The 27,284-nt window shown below is 54.5% G+C and overlaps 1 protein-coding gene across 3 annotated transcripts in view; it reads right to left on the reverse strand.

Moving 5' to 3' along the window:
• GRID1 (glutamate ionotropic receptor delta type subunit 1) overlaps window positions 1-27,284 on the reverse strand; it is a 765,377-nt gene that overhangs the window by 729,966 nt on the left and 8,127 nt on the right. The window contains exon 1 of one of the 3 annotated variants that reach the window (XM_055353885.2): window positions 6,313-7,877. The exons of the other annotated variants lie outside the window; for them this stretch is intronic. The gene's annotated coding sequence lies outside the window, so the exon portion shown is untranslated. Of the gene's footprint in view, window positions 1-6,312; window positions 7,878-27,284 lie in introns of those variants that run through there. 3 annotated transcript variants of the gene reach the window in all.

A 27,284-nucleotide genomic window follows, 5' to 3' on the forward strand; every position in this document is an offset into this window, starting at 1 on the left:
AACTACCCAGGGAGGCCACTACCTGCTGAGCCTGAGCAGCTCCGTGTGCAGCCAAGGGGGTGGCCCAAAGCAGTATGTGGGCTTGATAGCAATGGTGATGCCCCCACCCTCTCCACAAGGTGTACAAAGTGCCCACAACCCCATTGGAAGCTGGAGGGCTGGAGTCAACACAGCGCCAGACATTCCACCACTGCCCTCCACTGGACAGGGCTGGAGAGACAGAGACTCCTAGTCTCCCCAAAACACTGACTTGGGACCCCAGGAGCAGGGGGAACAGAAAGAGTTCAGACTTTGGGGTCACCAAGCCTGGGTCCCCAGCTCAGCAGTCACTTCTATCCCAGTTCTGGTCCCTGGGGCAGGTACCAAGTGTCTGAGTTTCCATTTCCTCATCTGCAGACAAGTTGCCGTGAGAAACATATACTTACTGCTAGTAACTGGTCTGGCACAGAACAAGCACTCAGTAAAAGTAAAGCCACTGCCTATTCTCCAGCGATGAGCATCCAGCCGCTGTCTCTGTCAGGTCAGACTGGGCACTGTATGGTGTGCAGAGATGCATCAGACACGGGCCTACTGCCTGAGACGCTGGCCATCCTGTTGGACAGGAATGACACGGAAAGCAGAAACTGACAGTCAGGACAGACCAGACAGAGGCTGCAGGGCTCAGGGCACGCCTGCAACACCACAGCACCTGCCAATGTGAGACCATTCGTTTCAGAGATGGGAAACCCGGAGTCCAGGCCAGGGGTGACTTCCCCAAGGTCATGCAGCTGGCCAATGGCAGGGTGGGGCCCAGAGGGGCCGTCCCTGGCCTCTCCACCCCCATGGCTGGATGGGCTTCCTAACAGCCCCTGCTTGACCCCTCCAGAATCCAGGCCAACTTCCTGCTGGAGGAGGGGGCTGCCCCAGGACGGTGAAGGGAGGGCAAGAACAGCCCCTGGAGAGGAAGAGGATGCATTCCTGAAGGAGAATTCTAGATGGACCCCCTAGGATTCAGCGGCATGAGGTATGAAGGGTCCAACCCTCTCCCTGCAGCTCAGAACGCCTCTGAAGGGCCACTCAGCCTCAGAGCTCCCAGGGGTCTGCTGGGGCTTCCCCTGGGATGGCCTCTCACCCCTCGGCCTGTGTCCTGCCTGGCCTGACTCCTCTCCCTGCCTTCCCCAGGTGAAGATCCCAATGTCACCCCCAATAAGCCTCCTAAAAGCCAAACTCCCACTTGAACTCAGCTCCCTGGAATTGACACTGTGTCCCAGGCCCCTGCCTCATCCCCTCTGGGGCTTCCTTCCCTGCCTTCCCACAGTGACTCCTGAAGTGATGCCTCCAGCACACCCCTCTCCTCCTGAGGCTTCACCCAGGTCCCCCAAGTACCCCAAACTCCATGTTCTACACCGACCTCACATCTTCCCCTGCTCCTCCCTGACTCCTCATCTCAAAGATGGCCTCCCTGAGGCCCAAGCGTAGACGTGACCTTCACCCTGATCTTCCCCTTCCCTCACTCCAATACCCAGAAGCCAACCTCCAAGCTCCTGCTCTGACATTCACACAGCCCCTCCTCGCTTCTCCGCCTGGCTGCACCATCAGCCTGTCCAGCCCACATTCCACCAGGGTGGCCTCCCAGAAACACAAACCCATCACATCACCCCCAGCTTCAAATCCTTCCAGCTCCTCTCTGCTATCAGTACGAGGTCCAGCTCCTGCTCCTGGGAGACCCACCTACCACTCAAACCTCCAGCCTCATCTTCTACCAAATCTCCCATCAGGCCAGTGCTCCAGCAAACGACCAGGCACTCCCTGCACACCCCACAGATGGAGGTTTCTCATCTCTGCTTAGAATGCCATCTCCCACCACCATCTCTTATCCCTCATCTTAGGCAACCTGGTCAACTCCTATCCACATTTCAAAACCCCAACTAAAGTGTCTTTCAGGAAGCCTTCCCTAACTTCACTAGAGAGCAAAACTTTCCCGCCAGTCTATGCTGCTTCTAGGATAATTTCCCATTTACTCCATGAACTATAAATATTTGTTTCCATATCTATACTTTCCCCACTAGACTGGGAACATTTTGAGGAAAGGAATTGTGCTGGAGCCATCCTGGAATCCCCTGCATTTAGCAGAGAGCCTGCCTTGCAGCAAGCTGTGAACAAATGTTTGTTGAAAGTACAGTTGACCCTTGAACAATGAGAGGTTGGGGTGCTGACCCCTCATGCAGTCAAAAATTTGAGTACAACTTTTGACTCCCTAAAAACTTAACTACTAATAACCCACTGTTGACCGGAAGCCTTACTGATACCATAAACAGTCTATTAACACATATTTGTGCATGTTGAATGTATTATATACTGTATTCTTACAATAAACTAGAGAAAAGAATCATAAGGAAGAGGTAAAGTATATTTACTACTCCACTATTAAGTGGAAGTGGATCATCATAAAGATCATCATTCTTGTTGTCTTCACATTGAGTAGGCTGAGGGGGAGGAATAAGAGTGGCTGGTTATGCTATCTCAGGGTTGGGAGAGGAGAAAGAAAATCCTTGTGTAAATGGACCTACACAGTTCAAACCAATGCTGTTTAAGGGTCAACTGCATAGCTGAATGAATAAATGAATCAACCCACTAGCACTAGATGCCAGCCGCCACCCCCTCCCTTCTCTCCTCTTCCCTCAAGCTGTGCTCTGCCTGGCCAGGGGAAGCCCCTCACCTCCTACATCACTCAGGGCAAAGGCTGCCTCCCCACACCTGGCCCCCTAGTCCCCTGGCCTATCCATCTGCTTGACTAATGAATAGAACAAACTGTGTTCCATTTCCGGGGAATATGCCTGCCTTAAACTGCTTTGAAGAGCATAGCACCTGCTCACATATCAATTAAAATTATAATTAGGTGGTGAGAGTATATAATTAAAATAACACGTTCCATCTCCCTCATTTACTGCTGCTGCTGGCTGTCTAGATGAAGTGAAGCAGTTCCCAGAGTGGATGGGGGTGGGGATCGCCTTTGTCTCCGCATGCACCATGCTTTCCTTCCAGGTGTCTCTTCTGGCACAGAAAGCAGATCCCCAAGGTTGCCCTAAGCAACCCAAGTGAAAAGGGTTTTCTGTCACTTGCTCAATTATGACTAACGCTCCTTGCCTGGTTATGGTTCGTGTCACATGTCAGACTTTTTCAGGCCTCCACACCTTTATACCTGAAGTAGAAGAAAGGCATTTAGGGCTATCTGTCTAAATGCCCTTCTTCTACTGTATGCATAAGAAACTCCTACTCATCCTTCAAAACCCAATTCTGACTTTCATCTGTGCTGGGTTCTGGGGACATAGGGGAGAAAGATGCAGTCCCTACTTCAAGGCACACACAATGCTGGGCATAATCATCCCCATGTTCCAGAGGAGGAAACCGAGGCTCCCTGATAATGGACCATGGTTGGGAGGCTGAGGATGTGGCCGGGTCTGCAGAGCCCTCCCACAGCCTCAGTCCCTCCCCACTTCCAGAACACAGGCCTGTTAAATCCACTGCCATCTCCTGGCCAGCCGGCGGTGCTGGCAGGTAAATCTGTCAAGTGGCATGTCCTGCTAAACAAGAATAGGAGTGTGGTTTGGGAGGAGCCATTTGCTGCTGCATGGTGCTTTGCAGAGATTTTGCTCAACCAGGAGATGTGCCCACCACCTAGCACATCCTGCTGTAATATTTATGAAGTCCCATTTTGGCAGAGCATAGGGGAAATCACTCCTTGCCTTTTAAAATTAAACTCACTTAGACTTTCATTGCTATAACCATTAAAACCAGAGTGTTAGCTACTGTCGGCTCCTCCAAGTTGATTTGCAGCCAGCCAGGGCTGCCTTACCCCTCTGCCTCCTCCAGGATGCCAAGTGGGGGAAAGACTCACAGTTATTGAGTACCTCCCAGGTGCTGGGCACTCTGTGGGGTATTTTACCTATGCTGCCTTGGCATTTCCAAAATGGGCTTTGCAAAGCACTAATTACACAGGATGTTAATAGGTGCTCTGCCAAATAAAGTTCCATGTTCAACTGAGCCTGCAAACACTGAGTTCACAAAAGTTAACGGGCTTCTTTACTGCAGGACTTCTCAGAGCCTTAAATATGCTGATGTATGTGGTGATGTCCTCAAGAGAAGCATCTGGCTGGGTCATATGTATTTGGCCACAGAGGCTGTTTTCTCCCGCAATATTCAGTAAAATCAGTTGTACAGAATTCAATCTGGGACATACTGTTCTATTCTTCCCCAGCCTGGAAAGTGGCCATTGCTGTCCCTATTTTAGATATGAAGAAACACACTCATGAGGTCTCTCTCATTCACTGCTATATCCCCTGCATCCAGCATGGAGACCTCCACACAGCAGGCCTTTGACAAACAGTTGAGAGCTATATGAAGAGATGCCCAGCCAATAGCCATGGAGGGGAGAGCTGGGACAACACTCTGAAAGTATCTGACTCTTTCAAACTCCTCACACTTCCCATGGCCACTTCTCTAAAGCTCATGAAAGAACCCCTCTCCAACCTGCCCCACAACTGGGTAGACTGTGAAGGGACTGGGTATGCAGGCACCTGGCCTGATCCCAACACAGGGTAAACCCTTAGAGGGGCCCTCTCACCCTAGTCCAGCTGAGTATGGTTTCCATGGGGCCTAACCAGCCAGTGAAGGGGCAGGAATCCAGGAGTCACATGAACATCACACCTGTTGATCCCAAACATTGAAGACAGAAGGGTGGCAGGGGCTGCTCCACTCCACCTTTCTGAAGGCTGTGTCTCTATCACAGACAACTCCAGATTGCTCTCCTAGGAGTTTGATCACTGGACTTACTTGTCCAGTGTTGTGTCTAAGAAGGAGATTGTTTCACAGTGTTTGCAATAAAATGTACACAATAACACATAGAAACACTAATAGGCTGCACAATGGCAGAGGCAGAGGCTAAAGGCTGATCACTGTAATCCCCAGCCCCTGGCCAAGCAAACGCTTAGGAATTAGACAGGATTTCATGATGGAATGGAAGAACCGTGACATCCAGGAAACAGAAGGCTGGGAGTGGGGGCCTCTAAGGATGTCAGTGCTCCTTGCAGCAGTGGCACCCTGGGCTCCGGGTCTCCTCTAGAGCCCAAGCAGGCAGCTGAAGAAGAAATACAAGTGTATGTCCACAACCCGGCCTCCTCCACGGTGACAATTAATGCTGTTTCCCACCATCACCCGGTCCACACCTCCCCATACCCCTGCCGTCCTCTGGGTGCCTGGAACCCCGTGGTGTCCCCACCCAGTAGGCTCCAGGGCTGGTTTTCATATCAGGTACTAAAGCGCAATGATTAGGTGACAAACCTCATTTGCCAGAAGGCAACACGCAGAGTCATAACCAGACCTGGCTCCATGGGAACATGGCTATAAATTGTTTCTGACAGTTGTGTTATTTCATGTAAGCGTCGCCCACTCATCTGTAGGCATTTCCAGAAAGACCCTGAGCCCTGCTGACTGCCTGGCCCACTATTTTTTTTTTTTTTTTTGAGACGGAGTCTCGCTCTGTCGCCCAGGCTAGAGTGCAGTGGCGCGATCTCGGCTCACTGCAAGCTCTGCCTCCTGGGTTCACGCCATTCTCCTGCCTCAGCCTCCCGAGTAGCTGGGACTACAGGCGCCCGCCACCAGGATGGCTAATTTTTTGCAGTTTTTTTTTTTTTAGTAGAGGCGGGGTTTCACCGTGTTAGCCAGGATGGTCTCGATCTCCTGACCTCGTGATCCGCCCGTCTCGGCCTCCCAAAATGCTGGGATTACAGGCATAAGCCACCGTGCCCGGCCAGCCTGGCCCACTCTCTATCTGACCAACTCATTGACCAACACTAACCACAAGCCAGCCCGCAGGAACGCAGCCCATCCCCTGTTAGGGAGGCCCCCCACAAGCCCACCGGCCACTCCAACCTGCATGTGGGCAGGACAGGACCAAAGGCTGCCTGGGAGAGTGGCTGTGCCGTCCCAGGCAGGAGCTGGGAGGCTTTGATCCTTGACTTTGTGCGCTCAGGAGTCTGTAGCCCGGGCCTTCGCACAGGGACAACATCCTGTAAGGGGCAGACAGCTTCCAACCACACTGGGCCCCAGCTACAACACCACAGAAAGCCAGCACTCGAGGAGGCACTGACCCGAGTCTAGACCCTCCCACGTCCTGAAATCAGGGAACTCCCATCAGTAGCGGTGGCCTAGACAGCCTGAAAACCACAAGGGAGGACCCCAGAGGTCAATGTCTACAGCCACCAAGGAAGAACTGCTCCTGGTGGTGGCCTGGAAGTTACAGTTCTGAATGTCCAGCACAGTTTATTTGCTCACCTTATCCTGCTAACAGCCTTTCTCTTCCCTTTGGGAACTTCTTTTTTTTTTTTTTTTTTTTTTTTTTTTGAGATGGAGTCTTGCTCTATCCCCCAGGCTGGAGTGCAGTGACATGATCTCGGCTTACTGAAACCTCGGTCTCCCAGGTTCAAGCGATTCTCCTGCCTCAGCCTCCCGAGTAGCTGGGATTACAGGCGCCCGCCACCACACCCGGCTAATTTTTGTATTATTAGTAGAGACACGGTTTCGCCATGTTGGCCAGGCTGGTCTCAAACCCTTGACCTCAGGTGATCCATCTGCCTCGGCCTCCCGAAGTGCTGGGATTACAGGCCTGAGCCACCGTGCCAGGCCTGGAACTTCTTTCTAATTCCACCTGGTTTTGGAAAGAAGTGAGACACGTGGCTTGGGCTGGCCAATGAAAATACTCCTCCCTGATAACACTGATTGGCTCTTGGATGGGCACATGACCCAGGCTGTGCCAGTCAGGATACTCCCATCCCTGGTAACACTCATTGGTTCATGGATAGGCACATGACCCAGGCTGGGCCAATCAGGATATCCATTCCCTTGTTGCACTGATTGGTTCATGGATAAGCACATGAACCAGGGTGGGCCAATCAGAGTCCTCTGACGACCTCTTTTCCCCTCGAGTGGAAAGGGAATGTGGTCTTTTCTCTGCCATTTTTGCTAAGCAGGAATAGTGGATGACGTGGAAGGAGCCTGTACAAAATGAAGTCAAGCAGAGCCACAAAGAGATACTCCACAGCCCCGAATCCAGCCTGCCCTGAATCCCCTTTTGGCAAAGGCCAGGGTGAATTGGATCTTTGTCCTGTACAACCGAAGAAACCACAGCTGGAATTCATTTGGGAAACTTGCTGGTCCCTCCCACCTGAGAGTCCACAGTAACAGCCCCCCAGGGGAGGGGGGAGTCTCGCTCTATCCCCCAGGCTGGAGTTCAGTGGCGCAATCTCGGCTCAGTGCAACCTCCGCCTCCCGGGTTCAAACAATTCTCCTGCCTCAGCCTCCCGAGTAGCTGAGATTACAGCTACAGGTGCACACCACCACACCCAGATAATTTTTGTGTTTTTAGTAGAGACAGGGTTTCGCCATGTTGGTCAGGCTGATCTTGAACTCCTGACCTCAAGTGATCCGCCTGCCTCGGCCTCCCAAAGTGCTAGGATTACAGGTGTGAGCCACCGTGCCTGGCTCCCATTTTAATTCACACAAATACCCTGGGTGGCAGGGCCTATGCTTATCCCCATTTTATAGATGAGGAAAGTGAAGCTCAGAGAGCTTCAGTAAGTTACTCAAGGTCAAAAACTAGTCGGTGACAGAGCTGGGGTTCAGATCCAGCTGGTCTGCCTCCAAAGTGCTGTCTCTCACCTCCTCTCTCAATTCAAAGGCAAGCTCCAGGTACCATGTCCACCCTGAACCCCAGCACCCAACACAGTGCCTGGTGCCTGGCCCAAACAAGACACCAGTGAACATCTGTGAAGTGAACAAATGCTCTCTGCCCTGCCACACCTGGACATCTCCTAGGAGCCTCCCAGGAATCCTGCACTTTTGAGAAACATCTCCTGAGCTGCAAGGGAAGGCAGGGGAGGAGGAGGAGGAGGTATGGGGTGAGAGAAGCCACCAAGGCTGGCAGAGGCCAGGCCAGGGCACCTCAAAGCCCCATGCGGGAAGCCTGGGGATTGGCACAGGCCTGCCCATGGGGAGTGGATTCGGAGATTACCCAGTGCTGGCTCCACCTACACTAATTAACTTGCAGCTCCCAGGGGTGTGGTAGTTCCCACTGCACCCTGTGGCTGGGCTAGACAGGCAGAACCACACTGCAGGATGCACACCGAGGAAGAAAGCTTAGGCCTTTGCCTCCCGCTGGGGAGGAGAACCTAGAGCCGGCCCTCAGGCATGGCCATGTGAGCAGCCTCACAGGCAGTGAGGAGGCCAGCTGCACCTTTCTGAGGAACCCACGACACCAAAGGAGGGAACGAGCAGAGTGGGGAGGCTGGGAGTCAGCAGACCAAAGTGACCTCAAGAGGAGGTGTCAATGTCTGGGGTCTGGCAGCCAGCTCAGAGGTATTTAGTCCTCCATGCAACCTGCATGCAACCTGATGGAACACCTGCAAGGCATGGCGCTAGAGATGAGGACCCAAAAGACAGCAATCCCTGCCCTCCTAAAGCTTCCACTTGGGATAGAGGTGAACGAGCAACAACAAGGTTAACCCATCGTCCAGCCAAGTGGCCTATTAAAAGGAGATGAGAACTACGGAGAAAGACAGGCAGCACCAGGAGGACGGGAGGGGCGGCAGTGGGGTGGGGAGCAGGGTGAAATTCTGCATGGATCCCAGGGAAGAACTCACAGAGGCGGAGACAGCAGGGACTGGAGGAGGGGAGAGTGAGCATCACAGATTAGGGAGAGTGCCCCTTGCAGCAGTTGGGAGGCTCCAGGGGAGAAGGTCAAGCAGCCAAGCAGCGGAATGGAAAGCCCAGGAGTTGCTGAGCAAGGATCAGAGCAAGGGGACACTCAGACACCCAGCTGAGAGCACGGGGATGAAATGACGAGAGATGCATAGCAAGCAAAGCACCGAACCACCAAAAAGTCAGTCAGCAACTCCAGGGGAAGCAAAATATCGGACAGGAAAGGCTAAGGCAACGCTTCCCTAACTGGGCTGTGCTGTGTGTTGACACGGGCCTAATGCAGAAAACGTGCACCACAGATCTGACCAGACTGCAGAGCACCGTCATGACCTGCCACCCAGAGGGCAGGATGCAGGGCACAGAGGGAGAGAGAGCCCGCACTTCCCCTCCTCTGAGGCGAGAAGCCAATACAGACGTCCACAAGGGGAATATCAAGGGGTGGAGCCAAGCATGCACTTGGGAACTCTGCAGGTGAATACTCCAGGGGCACAGGGGCCTCCGGGGGAGTAAGGCAGGGGAGGGGAGTCACTGTTTCTCTAGACCATAGAAGTCACGGGCTCTTGAAACTATCTGCATGAATAACTTTGATACAACCAAAAACTAGAAGGGGAGGAGGGAAGAAGGAAAAAGGCAAGATGGCCCTGCCTGCTGAAGTCCCCATGGCAGCCAGGGCCTACAAAGAGGGAGCAGAGCAACTGGATGAGGACTGGAGCGGGAAGCTGCCTGGAGGCGGTGGCCCTGGACAAACACTTGGAGGGTGCCAAGGGAAGAAGAGAAAGGCCTTCACTCTGCCTCTCAGGAGCCTACTCCTGCTCAGGCCTCCTCCTAGTCAAGGACCACAGGCAGCCCCCAACCCTGTCCCCCTTGACAGTGGGCCTCTCTGTCCAGTCCCTACAGCAGACAGATCCAGGCTAGCTACTGTAATCCCCTGGCTCTCAGAGGGAGCCCTGCCTTCCCCGACCCCCACTCGCCCTTCTGTCTTTACCTCCTCCTGGGCGCTTGTCCTTTGGCCTCTGGTGTTTGCATATGCTGTGTATCCTCCCTCCTCCTTATTGTTCAGGTTTCATTTAAGAAACCCCCTGCTCCAGGGACTGTCCCTGATCCCCCAGGTCCATCCTTTCAACTTAGTCCCCTAAAACACAAAAACAAAGGGAGCAGAGTGCTTCTAGAGATAGTAAGAAAACCCTACCACCGACAGGGAGCTCTGGATGCCCCAGAGCCTGCACTGCCCACTAAACAGTCCCGGAGGATGGAGGAGAAGATGGGACTAGGATGAGGCCCTGGTGGGACCCTGGGTACTTACGCGGGTGCCCCTCCCTCACACATGTTTCCAGAAGGGCCCGCTTAGGGAAATGCTTAACCTTAACCAAGGACCTTAAAGGTGGCTTTTCGGCAGCCAGTGAGGGTGAGCATCCTCCCCCACAGGGCTCCCGGCCACGGCTTTCCCTCAGCCTGAGCACTCCCTCTCCTGCAGCTCCCAGAGCTAGGCCCTCCTCACCAGCTGTAAATAACAGACACACTGAGAGAACATGTCACAAAACCACGGCCACATTTCACAACACGTAGTCTCCTGCTATGAGCCTGGCATTTACATCTGTGGAGTTGGTGCCTCGAGCAGTGGGGTAGACGCACAGCCCTGCACCTCTTCCCAGCCCTGTCTGCCCAGAGAGGGGCCCTGGGCTCAAAGGGCCTGGACCGAGTGGCTTCCAAATGGGGTTTCCAGGCTCAAGAGCTGTGCGCCTGCAGTTCTTAGTCTGCGGAGCCCCAATTTAGGGCTCTGGCCTCAGGGACTTTCCAGGGAGCATCTTTGCCTTGGATTCTGTGCCAGAGTTTCCAAGCCCAGCCCAGGGATTGGGATTTTAGGGCACTAATTCTAGAAGTTCTATCGTGAGATGGGGAGCAAGTCCTGAGCTTGAGGTTCTCATCTGGGAGCTTTTAAAGAAGAGTCACCCTGGGCCCCTCCAACTGAGGGGCTGGTGTGACCTTCCGGGCCTCATCCACCTCTGCTTACTCCCGAGTTTTTGCAGAGACTTCCCACACTGTTGAAGGACCCTCAGTCAATGGGGGCTCCAAACCAAGTGCCCCGTGTGTTCAGGAGCAGGGATGAGAGGGGAGTACTCAAATAGGCAGGTCACACGGCCCTCATGCTGCGGGCACTGCTGCACACAGCCAGTGTCAGAAACCAGAGAGGGCTGTAGCTCACAAAGGCCACACAGCGGTGCTGGGCCAGCCAGCAGGTCCAAGTCCAGGTCCCAGTGATGCCTCTACCTCAGGTCCAGAGAACCAAGAAGGAAGTGAGGTGGAAATCAAGATGAACCCAGCTCCTTTCCCAGTACACACACACTCCACTATGTCCTCACCCAAGGTCTGTCAAGCCTCAGAAGTCTTTTGGGCAACTTGGCTGGCCTAACTGGGATAGCCCAACCCAGTTAAGGGGCTGGCTGGGCCCTGTTATATACCCAAGGGGGACTGAGACCCACGGGCTGGCCATGCCCCCAGGACGGAGTGGGAAGGGCAGGCCTGAGGGACATCCAGAGAACAGGAAGTTTGGCCCAGCTGGGCCCATCCTCCAGGAAGCCCTAGGGAGCCCACGCTGCTTCCCTGCCCAGGAGCAGCCTGAGTCGGGTAGCGAGCTACCCCCTCCATGGCAGCATACCCCTCAGCATTGAGGGAGCCCCAGCAGTGGGCAAACCCTGTGCGCTGTGAGCCCCGGCCCGACAGCCCATTCCGGAGAAGGGCTGACCATTGAAAGGTCTTATTTGTCATAAATACAAATGTTTGTTCCTGTGAAAAGCACAGGCTCTTTAAAGATAAAGATCCTGGCGTTCCTTGCTGTATATGCCCAAGGCCAGGGCCAGTCCACAGTAGGCACTCAGGAAATGAATGAACAAATGAATGGACATTTCCTTTATACTATCCCCACTGAAGGATCAACAGAGGACTTTATGCAGCAGCCTTTCAGCCACACGAATGTTCTCTCTGCTGATAGCACTCTCCATCACTTGTGCTCTTAAAACCTTGTTTTGGAGATGCTCAGAATTCCATCCAGGAATTAGGGTTGGGTTTTCTGCAGAGGGTTATTCACCTTCTTCTAACAGAACAGAACCTCCCAGTTCTCATCTTAAGCTACCTCACAGCAAATTTTCTGGATTTCTATATATAAAATAAATCATTTAACAAAAAAATCTGTATCTACAGTGTATGGAACAAAAGAAGATTTCAAAGCCCATTAACTCACAGAGATGGTATGTTACTGGGAGAATATGGGCTGTATAATTAAAACAATTTAAATCCAATTATAAGAAGACAGTGGGCTTTACTGCCTGCCACCATCTCACTAATGGAAAGAAACCCAATATCTTGAGTTTTCTAAAATTACTGTAAAATTATGAATTAGAACACATAGGTACCATCGCTCCACTGCTCTGTATTACTGATAAAATGAGATGAAATATTCCTTGCAGAGAAATATTCCTTGCAGAGAACATAAGCCATTTTTGGCTCAGAGCTCTGCTGGGCATACACAGCCTCTGGTGGCTGAGGCCCCCAAGGTGGGAAAGGAGGTGGTCAGCCAGTGTGAGAGGGTATCCTTTCTGGAGATCCCAGCCTTGAAGTTAATGAGGCGTGAATCCCCACACCTCCCTAGTGAACCATGGCACCCTGTGTCTGATGAGAGAGAATCGCTGTCATGCAGGGGGATGGACAGAATGACAGTCATGGCCCAGCCAGGGACCCCGCCTTGTGCAGCACAAGTGTGTATTTCAGTCTGAACTGGGGGAGAATGTCCAGAGCTGTGATGAAGGAAATCAACAGTGAGAGCACCCCCACTAGCCAAGCACCTGCTGGGAGCTGGGGCGGGAAAGCACGTGGCCACGCCTGGCCCTTGGCGTTCCATCTCTGCATCATGAAGGGCCACCGTTCATTGGCTGGCCCTGGCTGCCGCTTGGCACCACCCAGGAAGCTCTTAGAGAATACCAGTGCCTGGGCCCTTGCCCAGCTTGTTAAATCAGGCTCTCTGGGGTGGAGCCTGGGCACTGACACTTGACTGAATTCCTGGGGCCTGGGTCTGCTGTGCCCACAGTGGCTGGCACTGGGTCAACCCTCAAGAGACATGTGGGCAAGGAACAAATGGGCACCCACTGTATGCACACCATGTCTTCAGACTCTCAAAACAATTGTTCAAGGTAGATGTGAGTATCCCCATCCTACAGATGAGGAAACTGAGGCTCAGATATGTAGAGGAACATGCACTGACTCGCACAGCCAATAAGAGGCAGAAGAGGGACTCAGCCCAGCCACAGCACTGTCCAGTGTCAAAGATGATTCAGAGACTTCGCCCTATCCCACCTGCCTTCCCCCCAGCCAAGACTGGCCCACATGTGCCCCACACTGGACCAGAAGCTAGGGGAGGAGCAGGGACCAGCAAGAGCCAGGTGCTGCCTCTGAGGCCGTGGTGGTCTAGCAATGCCACCAGGTGCTGGGGAGAAATGGGGCACAGCCCCTCCTATACCAGCCTCTTTTGGGGCCAAAGTACACTTGTAGGATATAATTTACACACACCAGGAAAGCCCTGTCTTGACACCTGAATTTTACCATTAGGTCATTCTAAGAAGTCTAGCAGAATTTGGGTCTCTAGACAACTCTTGTGGCCCATGTCACATCCTCTCAGCCACCTCTCCTTCTGTTGCTGTGGTGACTGGCTACATACGGGCATCCCTGGGCAGCCCTCACCTCTGCTCAGCAGGGGCCTCTCTGCTGGCACCAGGCGGGAACTGCCCAGCCAAGCTGCTGCACAAACCTGGAATACCTGGGAAGGGAGCAGCACCGGGTCCCTCTGACCAGTAAGGAGTGGGCTGGTGGATAAATTCTCCCACTTTCCCTGCCCAGATGGACAATCCAGATGCATTTTTTGTGGTTCCCTGGAGGGTCCCAGCAGGAACGAGCCCCAGTGGCCCACGGCAGTGACCAATCAGACTGGCCTTCCCTCCCGCCCTGATTCACACTTCCTCTTCCCTTGGCACATGTTCCAAAGTCCACTGCTGGTGCATGAGCCTTCATCTCAGATGTCTGACATGAGACATCTTCATCTTCATGTCTGCATGGAGGGGCCTCGGGCTGCCATATGTTATGAAATGCAGGTACCCTTGTCATAAACCAGCACCATCTCAACAGTATATGTAATAAAGTCACTCAGAGTGGTGCAGCTTGGGTGGACAGGAACAGGGGACCCTGGGGTGGAGAAGAGAGAGGCCTGGGGCTATCAGACCTACCACCAGGCCTTGGGCAAATTTGGGGGTCTGAGCCCTGCTCCCCATCCAGGGAGAAGCCAGCTAGCCTAGCAGCCTGCTCCTCCTCTCCCCTCTGTGTGGCAGACTAGGCATCTGTGGCCATGGGAGGCAGAAGCCAGGCTTAGAGATGGGCCTCAGCCATGCAGAAGTCCTGAAACCTCCAAGAATGGCACGCTCTGCACCTGGGATCCTCAGGGAGCGGCCCTGAATCCAGAGCACAGATGCCTGCAGAGGCAGGGGTTGGGGGAGCTGACTAGCCTGTGCAATTCTGCCATCCCCACAGGCCTCTCTCCTCACAGCTTAAGGGCCTAGATGGAGGCACATGGCTCTGAGCCCCAACGATGTCCCCTCCAGTGGCCCACATCCTAGATCTTTTGATGCTCAGGGGTTCAGTCCTGAGCCACTTCTGCCTGTACCAGAGGGAAGCCCTAAGGCCCCTGCAGACTTTGCCAGGATGTCAGCACCTCCTCCATCTATGCCCAGGGACCCTGGACAGCTCACCTCTGAGCCCTAGCTCCAGCTATGCCACTGCCTGGAGTGCCTGCCTCCCTTTCTTCACCTGACCAACCACTGTTCCACACTTAAGACTCAGCTCAGAAGTCACTTCTTCCAGGAAGCCTCCGCTGGTTAACCCCAAGCCCAGGCTAGGTTAGGCACCACCCCTGTGCTCCCACACCCCTGGGCAGGCTTCATTCTCTTGTAGCATGCTTCACATTCTTAGGCCACTCGTCTGTCCCTGCCACACCCAGCTAGTGGCCATAGTATGCAGAGTGTCCAGACACACTGCTGGGTGTGGCCTGCCAGGGCAACTCCAGCACATGGGCTCTGCCAGCTGGAAACACCCTCTCCGCCCCAGCCCGCCTCACACCCCTTAAGAAGGCTCACGTTTCTTCTTGGACCACCACCACCTGCTTTCTCCAGCTGAAATTAATAATTTTAAAGTAATTAAGTCCAGCAAACCATAACCGATTAAGTAGGGACTGGTGCTGGCCGGCAGAGCTGCCATAGCCTCATCTCTGCCCAGGCCTGTGTTTGGAGGGCAGCTGGGTGGGGCCTGGCCCCAGGTCCACCCCCCCAGGGCCTGACCATCCTGTAGCAGAGATAAACATCTCTGAGTAGCCAGCCGCCTAATGAGACTGTCAGGGGACTTCTTAATGAGATTAGGCAGGGCCCTAGCTTTGCCTCACAGTGCTAAGATTTCTATTCAATTAATCGTTCAGAGCAGAGCAGACGCTGCCCAGGAGGCAGGAGCCAGGCCCTTGCTGATAAGGCGGCCACCTCCCAGCAGCAGCCCAGCTTCCTGAAGTCCACGGCAGCCCCAGGCATTGGCCCCACTAGGCAGAAGGATAAACAGAGGCTGGCCAGGAGGATGGGGCAAGGCTGCTGGCCCAGGACTCCTCCTTGTCCCTTGGAACCTGGAGGGAGCTCTCAGGGTTCCCCACAAATGTGCCCATTGGGAGGATTAAAGCAGAGATCCCCACCCACAATGTATGCATGGGGTAAGGAGAGGCCTCCCGGCTGGGGAAGACTAAAACCAGGTACAAGAGCATACATGGCAGCTACATAGTGAGGGCTATGTGTGAGAGGCCCAGGCCCCGTACCCTGCGTGAACGCTGAGCACAGGTGTCATCCTGCGGGCTGGCACATGTCCCTTACCCCAGAAAGCCTACCCTAACTGCCCAGCCCCACCCTCCTGCCCTGCCCCACCCACCCATGGACACACCACAGAGCTCAAAGCCTGGCCTTTCCCCTCCTTACTCTCCTGTCCCCAAAGAGCTTTCCAGCCAGCACTGTTTGGGTCTCCTGGAGCTCGCCGGAACAACTGTCACCAGGTGTTGCCCTGAGGCTCCCAGTCCAATCCCCCCTTAACGTGACAGGCCACATTCCAAGTGCCTGTGGCAGAGAAGCCCCCAGCTGGACACTGCTGCAGTCTCGGCATCCTTTCTCTTCCTCTCCAAGTGACCCCACCCCCATCTACCATGCCTCTTTCACTCTCAGTCCAGGGACTGGGCAGCCCCCACCAGTCTGACAATCAGGGTGTTCTACTCCTTGGGCACCAGGATTGATTCGGGGAGGAAGTGATTCAGCCCCATACCAGCCCAGTGAGCTGAAGTCCTGGGACTCCTGTGAGACTCTTGTTAAATAATCCCCCTCTTCCAGGGGCAAGTGGCCAGGGGGCTGGGCTCATTAGACATCAGCCTGCAACAGGCAGGAGGCTGCCCAGGAAGGAAACCACACAGGAGAGAGCAGGGACAAGGGGTGTGGAGACGGAGGCAGAGTTCTGTGGATACCATTTGGGCCCTGGATCCAGCCATGCCTGAAGCGATGCAGCCTCCGGCCTTTTCTATTACATGGCCTAATAATGATCCCTGTTTTGCTTAGGCCCAAATGAGAGTTTCTGACACCAGCATGATTATTATGACTCACATGGAGGGTGATTTCAGACCCACAGCAGGTTTCCCTGGAGGCGATAGTCTCAGATGGTCTGCTTTAGCATTCTGACAAACACACACGTGGGCCACAACTTCCCCACAGGCCATGAGAGGCAGAAACCCCTATGTGCCACAGGGTGCGAGGCCCGGCCACCTTCCCCATGGTCCCATTGGGACCTCCCAGCATATCTAGACAGGCCCCCCCAGGAAGGGACTCTCTGGGAAGATGACCCCTGGACTACCTATCACTGGGGTCTTAGTCCAACAGCCGGTGTGTACTGTGAGCTCTCTGGGACACACAAGTGTGCATGCAGTATGTGTGTGCAGGTCCTCGTGTGTACTTGTCAGAGGTCCAGTCAGGCAGCCACGCAACAAACATTTGCTCCACCCCTGCATGTGCCTAGGTCTGTACAGGCCTGGGAGTCCCAAGATGAGGAGTTCATGGTGCTGGTGCTCACAGACTTCAAAGGTGCATGTAGAAGCCAGACACCAAAGACACAATGAATGGCATGACAGCAATGAGGTGGCCCCGGCCCGGGCAGAGGAAGCAGAGCGGCCAGGAAAGGCCTCCTGAAGAGCGTACAGAACTGAGACTGGGATGAGATGGGGCTCTGCGGCACAGGGTGCATGGGTGGAGGCAACCAGGAGAGAGCAGACTGGATGCCAGGCCAGAGGCCAGACCACGAGGACTTGAATGCTGAGCACAGGTGTGACCCTGCAGGCCAGCAGCCACAGGGGCCTGGTGTCGGGAAGATGCCCTGGGGAGCTCTGAGGGGCAAGGCTGAGTGGGGGCCCATCTGCTATGTGCCAGTGCCTGGACTGGCATGCAAGAGCCCCGGCACATCCACGCACATAGCACGTCCACGTGACAGCGTCCCAGGGCAAGGCCAAGGCAGAGCCACATGCATGCCCCTGCTGGCTGCACCTGACATCCAGGAGCTCCCGGAAGCATTCACCAGTGCCGATCAGTGCGTGCTGAGACTCATCACAGACCTCGCTGTCCTGCCTTTAACAACGTTAATTTTCTTGGCAGGAGCTAAGTAGCCTAAAGCAGTGGATCCCATCCTGGCTGCACTCGTGCAGGCTTCTCCTAAGAAAGCTTGAGCATGAACAACTACAGAGCTTCAAAGCCCTTCTAGCCCCTGCTCACCAGGAAGGGTCCAGCTCCTGCTTCCTCAGAGGCCCGCGTGGTGGCAGCAGTGGCTGCTGGCTATGTCCTCACAGACAGGCAATGGTCAGCAGCTCCTGGAGTGCGGAGGGAGGCACTGGTGGGAGCCGGTGGGCAATACCTCCCTGCCAAGCTCACGGCTGTCAGGCTCACTGCCCTAGACCTGCAACAGCTCCTCCCCTTCCCGGCCAGGGACCCTTTCCCCTGCCCTGGCCAGAAAGAGGCAGTGGCCAGGACCATGTCAGCCCCATTTCACCCATGGAGGCTGCTGAGGGGAAGAGGGGCTCCTAAGCCCACCAGAAAATTCCCAGGTGGGAGAAGAGAAGAGAAACCCAGGTTCTGGTGCACAAGCTTATACCGCCAGCACCTGGAGCCCGGGTGAGCTTCTATTTCTTCTGCACGACTTCTCCACTCACCCCCAACTACCCTCTCCCGCCCCCACAGGCACACCTCAGGCATACAGAGGCATGGGGCCTCCAGAACTTTCCCACTCCAGCCAGTGAGTGTTGGAAACATCTCCAGCGTGGTTCTCCCCTTTGCACATGGCCTTGGAAGCCCTCATAGAAATAGCCATTACCAGGGAGAGGCAGTGCCATCAGCTCCCATCTTTTCTTGCCAGAAAGATCTTCAGTGCAGAAGCTGACCAGGAGGGAAGGGCTAGCACAGGCAGACCCACAGGGGGCAGGACAGGGCTGCTATACATGCAGCTGTGCGACCCCAAGTGGTCCTGAGAAAGAACACCGGACAAGGAGCAGCAGCATGCAGAGGCTGCAGAGAGCAGAGGTCCCATGAGTCCCTCTATCCTGTCGCCCATCCAAGGACTTTTACTGAACACCTCCAACCAGCCACATACCAGGCTTGGCTCTGGGGACTTGGCAGTAAACAAGACAGACGCTTCTCTGCCCTCACAAACCTGATGGCCCTCACAAATAAATTAATAACATCATTGCCGATGAGGAAGCCTGCAAAGAAGGAAAAGAACATTTTGGTAGAGTAATAGGGGCCCTACTTGGAGCCAAGGGGAGCTTCTCTGAGGAGGTAAGATCAGAGGCATAGCCAAAGGCCAAGAAGGAGCCCAGCATGCAAAGAGCCTTCCAGATAGTAGGAACAGCATGTGCAAAGGCCCCAGGGTAGATGCATGCTTGGCTTGTTGGAGAGATGGGGAAAAGGCCAATGTGGCCAGAGCAGTGAGGTCACGAGAAGTGGCGGCTAAGACACAAGTAAGTTCAGCTTTTGTCGGTGTCCTTGGGGACTTGCGGCCCCGGCGAGGGGTCTGGATTTGATTCTTAGTGCAATGGGGAGCCATTGAAGGGTTTCAGCAGGAGAGGGAGGTGGTTAGGTTGATTTTTCAGATAACTCTGGCTGCTACATGGACAATGGCCTGGAGGGAAGGGCAGAGGCAGGGGGACACGGGGAAGTGACCTCAAGTGTCCAGGCTGGGGCTGGGGATATGGCACTGGAGGTGGAGAGAACCACACAAAAGCCAGGTGCGTAGTGGGAGGCCCAGCACGTACAAGGAGAGCACCGGCTTGGCTGCCAGTCCTTCACATTCCCTAAGCAATCCCTGCGTCACTTTGCTTTCTGTGTCATTCCCTGTACTGCCCAGGATTGTCCTGAGATGATGCCCAGACAGCCCTGGGCAGTTCGTAATGTATTGGTAGACACCTCTGCCTTTTTTAAAATTGATGTATAGTAATTGTACATATTTATGGGGTACAGAGTGATATTTCAATACATGCGTACAATGTGTAATGATCACATCAGATAATTAGCATATCCATCACCTCAAACATTCATCATTTCTTTGTGTTGAGAACATCCAAATTCCTCTCTTCTAGCTGTTTGAAAATATACAATAAATTATTGTTAATTATAGTCACCCTGCAGTGCTCTAGACCACTAGAACTTATGCCTCCTAACCAGCTGTAACTTTGTGTCCCTTAACCATCTTCTCCCTATCTTCCCTCCCCCTGCCCTCCCCAGTCTCTAGTAACCTGTATTCTACTCTCTACTTCTATGAGTTCAGTGTGTTTAGCTCCCACATGCGTGAGAACATGCAGATGCCTCTGCTTTTGAACAGGCAATCACCAGGAGCCTGCAGTACAGCAGACGCTGCCAAGCTCACTGCATTCCTTTACCCAGTGAGATTCCTGGGCCAGCTGCAAGCGCCACTCAGGTGACTGTCCATGAGGCTTCTACAATGAAAGGAGGATCAGCTGAAATGGCTCCAGGACCCCAGCCGACTCCGGCATCCTGTGGCTCCATGAAACATGCACAAGACGGTGTATGTGGATAGAAAAAGTGCGCAGGACTGAGTCAGGTGCAGACACACACGGGCTAATGGGATTTCTGGGATTCTTGCAGCACACGTAGGAGCTGGTCTGTGACCCAGGGTCAAGCCACAGGGCAGGCTGGGGAGGTGGGCTGAGGGATCAATGGGTCCAGCCTGCTGGACATTTCTGAGGTCGGTGAGGGCAGCACAGGCCCCCCTACAAGGTGGCTGGGGCTGGGAAAGACAGTCAGCCCTCTAGAAAGTAGGCATGAGATTCGCAGAGCTCTGAGCACACTGGACTAAAGGAGTCAGTGTACAGACCGCATTTGGAGTCAAATAGCCAGCTGCATGAGCATTGGCAGGGGTGTCTGATGCACCCCCTTCTCTTGGGAGAAGATCCCAGAGCCTGAGGATCAGAGGCTCACCCACAGCCACAGCAGGCAGTGATTTGGGAAGCCAGTGTCCTCTTGGGCTTCATCAACATCAGCAGAGCATCCAGAACAAGCAGTGACCATCCCCATCCCTCTGCACTGGCCAGGTGACATCATGAGGACAATAACTGTAGCTGTTCTTTACTGAGCACCTCCTTAGTGCCAGGCACATGCTAAGTCCTCTGTAATCGTTACTTCATTTGTTCCCGAAGACAGCCCATTAAGTGGGGGCACCAGTATCCCAAGTGTACAGGAAGGAACACTGAGGCTCTGTGAATTACGTCCCTTGTTTAGGTACACCAGGGACCCTGTGTGTTAAGAGGGGCAGTGACAAAAGGGGCCAGGCGTGGTGGCTCACGCCTGTAATCCCAGCACTTTAGGAGGCCAAGGCGAGTGGATCACAAGGTCAGGAGTTCGAGACCAGCCTGACCAACATGGTGAAACCCCGTCTCTACTAAAAATACAGCTCAGCATAAAGACTGGTCCGAGATGAGAGTCACCCATCCTCAGAGGTACGTGGATCTTCAGCTCATGTGGTCCAAGGCTGGATTTGAGAAAATTGGGCACTGTAGCCCTAAGAAGGCAGGGCTGGTCCACGCTCCCTCAGGCAGTCAGTGCCTGGCCAGGTCTAGCCCCAGGCCAGGGTTTGCTCACAGCCCTTCCCCTCCTGTCTTAGTCTGCTCTGGCTGCTAAAACAAAACACCATAGACAGGTGGATTAAACAACAGACGAATTTATTTTCTCAACAGACAGTTCTGGAAGCTGAAAGTCCAAGATCAGGGTGCCAGCATGGTTGGTTCCTGGTGAGGGCTGTCTTCCTGGCTTGCAGATGGCTGCCTTCTTGCTGCATCCTCACACAGCAGAGAGACACAGCAAGCTCTTCGGTGTCTCTTCTTATAAGGCCACTAATCCCATCATGAGGGCCCCACCCTTATGACCCCATCTAAACCTAATTACCTCCCAAGGCCCTGCCTGCAATGCCATCACATTGGGGGTTAAGGGCTTTGACATAATATTAGGGAAAACAAACATTCAGTCCATAACACTTCTAGACCTTCCGCCAGTCTGGCCTTGGCTTTGCATGGCCCCCTCAGCTCTGGACACAAGAACTCTGGCATCTGCTGACCTGTATAGCTGAGACCCCAAGAGGGCCACTCCCTGCGGTGGGCAGGCAGACTGGCTCCTTCTTATCCCACTAGCATAATGCTGAGATGCTACAGGGGACACTGACAATGAAAAAACACCTAAGGTGCTGTCCACAGCCTCCTCCTGACCTTGGCCAAGTTAAGTGTCCACCACTGCAATGACCATCCCATTGGATGATTTCTGAGGGCCCTGGGGTCAGGCCTACACATCTGAGGCCAGGAATGTGCCCCAGGAGGGAAAGGAAAATGTGTTTATTGAGTGTGCACTACAAACTGCCCTTAGAGCTGAGGATACCACAGGGAACAAAAGCGACCGAGTCCCTCCCTCCCCACAGCCCACAACCTCCAGAAGACATCACCAACAAGTCAAAGGAAACACAAGGCAAGGGGAGCACATGACCAGACCAGTCTCCTGTGGGTGCTGGGATGCACCCTGAGGATGCCACCTCCCAACTGGGACCTCACGTGAGTCCAGGAGGAGTCTGAGGGGGCCAGCGGAGCTCCGAGCAGCAGCTGGAAGTCTTGGCTTTTTCTGCTAAACATGCCCAGGCAGCATGGGTGTCTGCAACAGTCTCCTTGTGTGTGTATGCATGTGTGTACATACACATCTGCTCAGCACTGCCCACCACACCAGAGCCCCCAGAAGCCCTTTGGAGGGCTTAGCCATCACACTGCTGGACTGTCCAGGGCACCTATGGCCATGTTCCTCCTGTTCCAGCAGTGTGATGGCTCAGCCCTCCAAAGCCTTTATCAGGTGCACAGTAGATGCCCTGAGCTGAGGCTCAGGTCCCTTCGCAGAGCTGGGCCCCAGCAGCAAGCCTTGGGCCAGCTCCAGTTGGGGTTCTGTGATAAGGAGAGACCCACCCTCAGCTCTCCAGGCCCAGGCTGGCAAACTGCAGGACTTGGGGGCGGCCCACGGGGTTGTTTTAGTTACGAGAGCCCTGTGGGAGAGGTGAGTGAGGGCAGGTACCCTGGGAGCCTCCTGGGACAGAGGAGGACCAGCACTGGATGTTACAGCCATGGCAGGGAAGGGGTCAGGAGCCCTAGAGCCCAGCCGAATCAAGGCCACCTCAGCATCTGACACTGGCCACTGGAGATGGGGCACTGTTAGGAGAGGGGCTCGGCCCAGAGCTCAGGTCAGGTCTCAGAGCTTTGAGCCCAGAGCCCAGACCAGAGGCCAGAGTGGGGCCACTCCATGGCTCACCACACCTCTGGGCACTCAGATGAAAAGGCAGAAGGCCCACGGCTCCAGGCCAGGAGCGGACCCATGGCAGGACCTCAAGTCTCCACCTTGGACTGAGAAGGAAGAGCACCATGGGGGACAGAGAGCAAGGAGACGGCCTTCCAGGCCAGGCCAGGACCCAGTTTATAGGGGCACAGGCCACAGCAGAGCCAGACCATGGGTGGGCTGGGCCCAGAGCTCCAGGCAGCAAGGCCGGTGTCTCAGCCCTGACCTGGGGGTTGCTAGTACCCAGACAGGACCCAGAGACCAAGAGGTGTCGTGTACCTTGGCAGGGTCCCAGGAGGATGGAAAACATGGTGGCCGGGACACAACAAGAACGAATGCCTGCTGAGCATACTATGTGCCGGCACCCACGCCCTCAATGGGAGAATGAGCCCCAAGGTGCTAAGCACCCCTCTCTCGGGCGCCATGGTGGACTGTTGCTCACCACAGCCTCCCTCCTGCTGGCCATACATCCTCTCTAGATCCACCACCACAACCCCAAGGCAGGCCCATTTCGCAGATGTTGAGACTGAGGGTCAGAGAGGGAATGCGATCTGTTCAAGACCACACAGATAATCAGTCAGATTTGGGAACTGAACCCACACCTGCCTGACCCCTTTCCACCAAATAGAGCAAGGTAGGCCTGCCCTATGGCCAGGTCCTGGGGAGTCAGGGGCAGGCCAGTGGGATTCTGGCCACTCTATGCACTCAGAGCAGACAAGGCCGCAGTAAGATGGAAATACCATGCCGTGACAGGTCACAGGTTCCCAGAGCCCCAGCTTATACAGATGGCTCCGAGCAGCCTCCATATGAGCCATGTCATCAACACTAACCTCCTTCCCTGCTCTCTTGAGACACCCAGAATGGCTGGGGCTCAACTCCAAGCTGCACATCTCCCCCGCCCTAAGTGGGGCCAAGGCTGTGGGAACGTGCTCACACTGCCCAGCCCAGAACAGGAAGTGAGAGGAGGACAAGTCTCCACCACAGACCACTCAGGCTAGTAAGATCACAGCCACCTCCACCTCTTCACCCAGCCACTGCCCTGTGCTCACCCTGGGCTGGGCTGTTCTAGTACATTGCCTCAACTGATCCTCTCAGCTGTCCTCTATTCCATTTTACAGTCAGGGAAACCGAGGTTGCCCACCCAGAGTCAGAAAGCAGAGCAGGGGTGGGAGCCCCAGTCTGTGTGAGACAGCCACCACACTCCCGCCTCTTCAGCTCCTGGACACCCCAGGAAGCTCCAGTGGAGGCATGGGGAAGGGCCAGGCTGAGCACAGTGGGGGACCGGGGTGGGCCAGGTGGAGATGCAGTCTCAGAGCCCAGCTGCCTCATCTAGGGTCTGTCGAGGGATGAGTGTGAGGGAAAACTGGAAAGATGGGGCCATCAGGGCCACATGTCCCACACCTGGGTGGAGGAGGAGGGGCAGCCTGGGCTCAGGACCACCCTAGTCCCCCAGCTAACACCCCCCACCTCACCCACTGGTAACCTACACTGCCTACAGCTTGGACCTAGAAACGGAAGGGGCATCTCATACCCTCCAGACCACCCTGCCCACACCTCAGGCCCAGAAAGGGGAACTCTGGGTTCTCCTTTCTTCAACCGTGGCCACCTGCCAGGAAACTGGCTGTTTACAGGCTGGGAGGAAGGGCTCAGAGAGTCTAGCTGAGTTGTTGGACACAGACCCAGCTGTCTTCCTGGGCCCAGTGCCTGTCAGAGAGGGCAGCACCCCAGAGAAAGGGGCTGTCACAGGCCAGCAATGGCAGAGAGATGCGTGGTCTCTGCCCCAGCCCACTGCCATTAGCAGGAGAGGGCTGCCACTTCGTGGGGCAGCAGGGGCAAGGCGTGGGAGTCTATATGAGGGACAGGGCCACAGGGCTGAAGCCGTGGAAAGTGCAGACTTGCCAAAGTCCAGCTACGGGGACAGGGGGAGGTCATGGGTGCTGGTCCTGTCGGTGGCTGGGCAGAGAACCCAATCTTTACCTCAAGACTAGCTCAATGGTCCTGAGAGCTGGGCTTGTCCAGGCACTAGTTTACAGAGCACAAGATTGGCAGACATGGAGAACAGCAGAGGTGCAACCCCAGCCTAGGCTGGGGACCCAGGCTTCCTAACTTCCCAGCACATGGAAGGGCTGCCCAGAGGTCTGCAGAAGAGGGACAAGTCGCTGAGTACACAGTGGGGTATCAATGGGAGCCACAGATTCTGCCCAACTAGCATCCCATACCAAAAACTGTTTTTTGCTTTTTGTTTGTTGCTGTTATTTTAATGAAATGCCAAGGAAATAGGAAGGCTGTTTAGCCATGAATGAGAAAGAGGCAATTCTGTTGCTCACCAGTTGTTTCCAGTTCTCTCTGCTTCCAGGTACATAGTAGGGCTGTGCTTCCTGGATCCCTTGTGACTGGCTGTGGCCACATGGCTGGTTGTGGCCAACGAGTCATAAGCAGAAGTGATGTGAGCACACCCAGGCTGAGCCCCCCAGAGCTCTCTTTCCCTCTGGCACAGCAACTGGCAACAACCAAGCGAAGTGACCATGAGGGACCAAGCTCCCCACTGACCGGCAATGGACACACAGCAGGAGCAGGAAATACTGTGTCATGCAAGCTGCTGGGAGTTTTGGATTGTTTGTTACTGCAGCATAACTTAGTCTCCCCTGACTCATACAACGTGAAACACAGAACAAAACCAAAGGGTGGAGACCCACAGGCACGGCCATGGGTAACCAAGTGTAAAAAGAATCACATCCAGGGATGGAATGGGTTAGAAATTATCTGGGAAGAGGCAGGGCAGAAGGGATGCTCTGAGTTGTTAGGCAACAGCATTTCCTGGGCAGTAGAAGGCTCAGTGAAGAGGGAAGACAGCTGCTGTGAGGACAAAGCTAGAGGATTTCAACCTGGCAGCTACAGGAATTGGGGAAGAGAGTCTGTCTGCCATTACAAGAGGTGACTGTGAGTGCTGAGGGACAGCCTTAGCTGGCCCCCAAGAGAAACCTGGAGAAATGGCTCCAGGAGGAAAATTGTCAAAGTACTCATGTCCTAGACCTAGAAACAAAAGGGGCCACCTCATCCCCTCCAGTCCACCCTGCCCACACCTCAGGTCCAGAAGGGGAACTCTGGGTTCTTCTTTCTCAACCACGGCCATTGGCCAGGAAACTGGCTGTTTCCGGGCTGGGAGGGAGGGCTCAGAGAGCCTAGCTGAGATGTTGGACACAGACCCAGCTGCCTTTCTGGGCCCAATGCCTGTCAGAAAGGACAGTATCCCAGAGGAAGGGGCTGTCACAGGCTAGCCCAGGACTAGGAACAGCAGCAGCTCAGAGGCAGTATGACCCGTGGCCTCTCCCACACGCCTGGCATAAGGTATCCATCTGCTCACTGCCAGTTAAGTCCAACCTCCCAATCTAGAGGGCTAAGCCATGGCAATAAGGAATGAAGGGAGCCTCTTGAACCCAAAATTTGAGGAAGTGGGTGGTGCCGGAGTGTAGTCTATAAAATGAGAAAGTGTGTGTGACCTCATGCATATGTGCACGTGTGTGTGCTCTTGAGTACAGGTGGATGTGTGTGTGCCTGAGTATATGCATGCATGTGTGTGTGTGTTGCACATGCCTGTGTGTGCACCTGCACAGGAGTGACTCCAGAATGAAGGAGAACCCTGACACCTGTGAGTTCAGCACCCTGACACCGTGAGTTCAGCACGGGCTTGTGGGGAATCCAGAGAGGGGACCTAGGGCCTAACTCCAGACTATCAATGCCTGCAGCCTCATCCACAGCTGTTATCACTGGCAGTAGCCCTTGAGGGGACCAGGAACAGCAGCTCTCTGTGGGACCCCGGGCGGCAAAGCAAGATTGACTTCAACGAGGGCCGTCCCTTGGGGTGTAGGTAGGCATGGGCCTAGACGGTGAGGTTCTGAAGAACAACCTGCTCAGGCAGAAAAGAGGCCCTGGGTCCAAGCGACAGCACCAACTTACAGTCTGACTATTCAAACAGCAGTTTCCTCCAGGAACTTCCTTATGCACAAGCAGCAGCCAAGCCCAGGAAAAGAAGCTGACATGTCATTGGAGAACACAGGCAAGTCTGTGGAGGCTCCACAGGCTTCCAGTGTGATGCTTCCAGGGTGAGCTTTGTAGAAACAGAAAGGAAACATAGCCATCCATCCCAAGTGACTATAACAGGCCCAGCGAACAAAAGAGGATGCCCCGCAGTAAGCAAGAGTGCAGTCAAGCATGCAAAAGATTATCAGGGTGGAAGGAACGTGGAGGTGGACAATGCACATTGGGCACAGACAGGTGTGCCAATGTGGTAGGAGAATAATGGCCCTCAAAGATGTCTACATCCTAATCCCCAGATCTGTGAATATGTTAGGCTACATGGCACAGGTAGCAGACAGCATTAAGTTTGCAAACCAGCTATCCTTAAAATAGGGAGGGCCGGGCGCGGTGGCTCACATCTGTAATCCCAGCACTTTGGGAGGCCGAGGCAGGCGGATCACGAGGTCAGGAGATTGAGACCATCCTGGCTAACACAGTGAAATCCCGTCTCTACTAAAAATACAAAAAAATTAGCCAGGCATGGTGGCGGGCGCCTGTAGTCCCAGCTAC

The sequence above is a fragment of the Gorilla gorilla genome, chromosome 8, assembly GCF_029281585.2.
Source record: "Gorilla gorilla gorilla isolate KB3781 chromosome 8, NHGRI_mGorGor1-v2.1_pri, whole genome shotgun sequence".
In the NCBI taxonomy this organism is placed as follows: domain Eukaryota; kingdom Metazoa; phylum Chordata; class Mammalia; order Primates; family Hominidae; genus Gorilla; species Gorilla gorilla.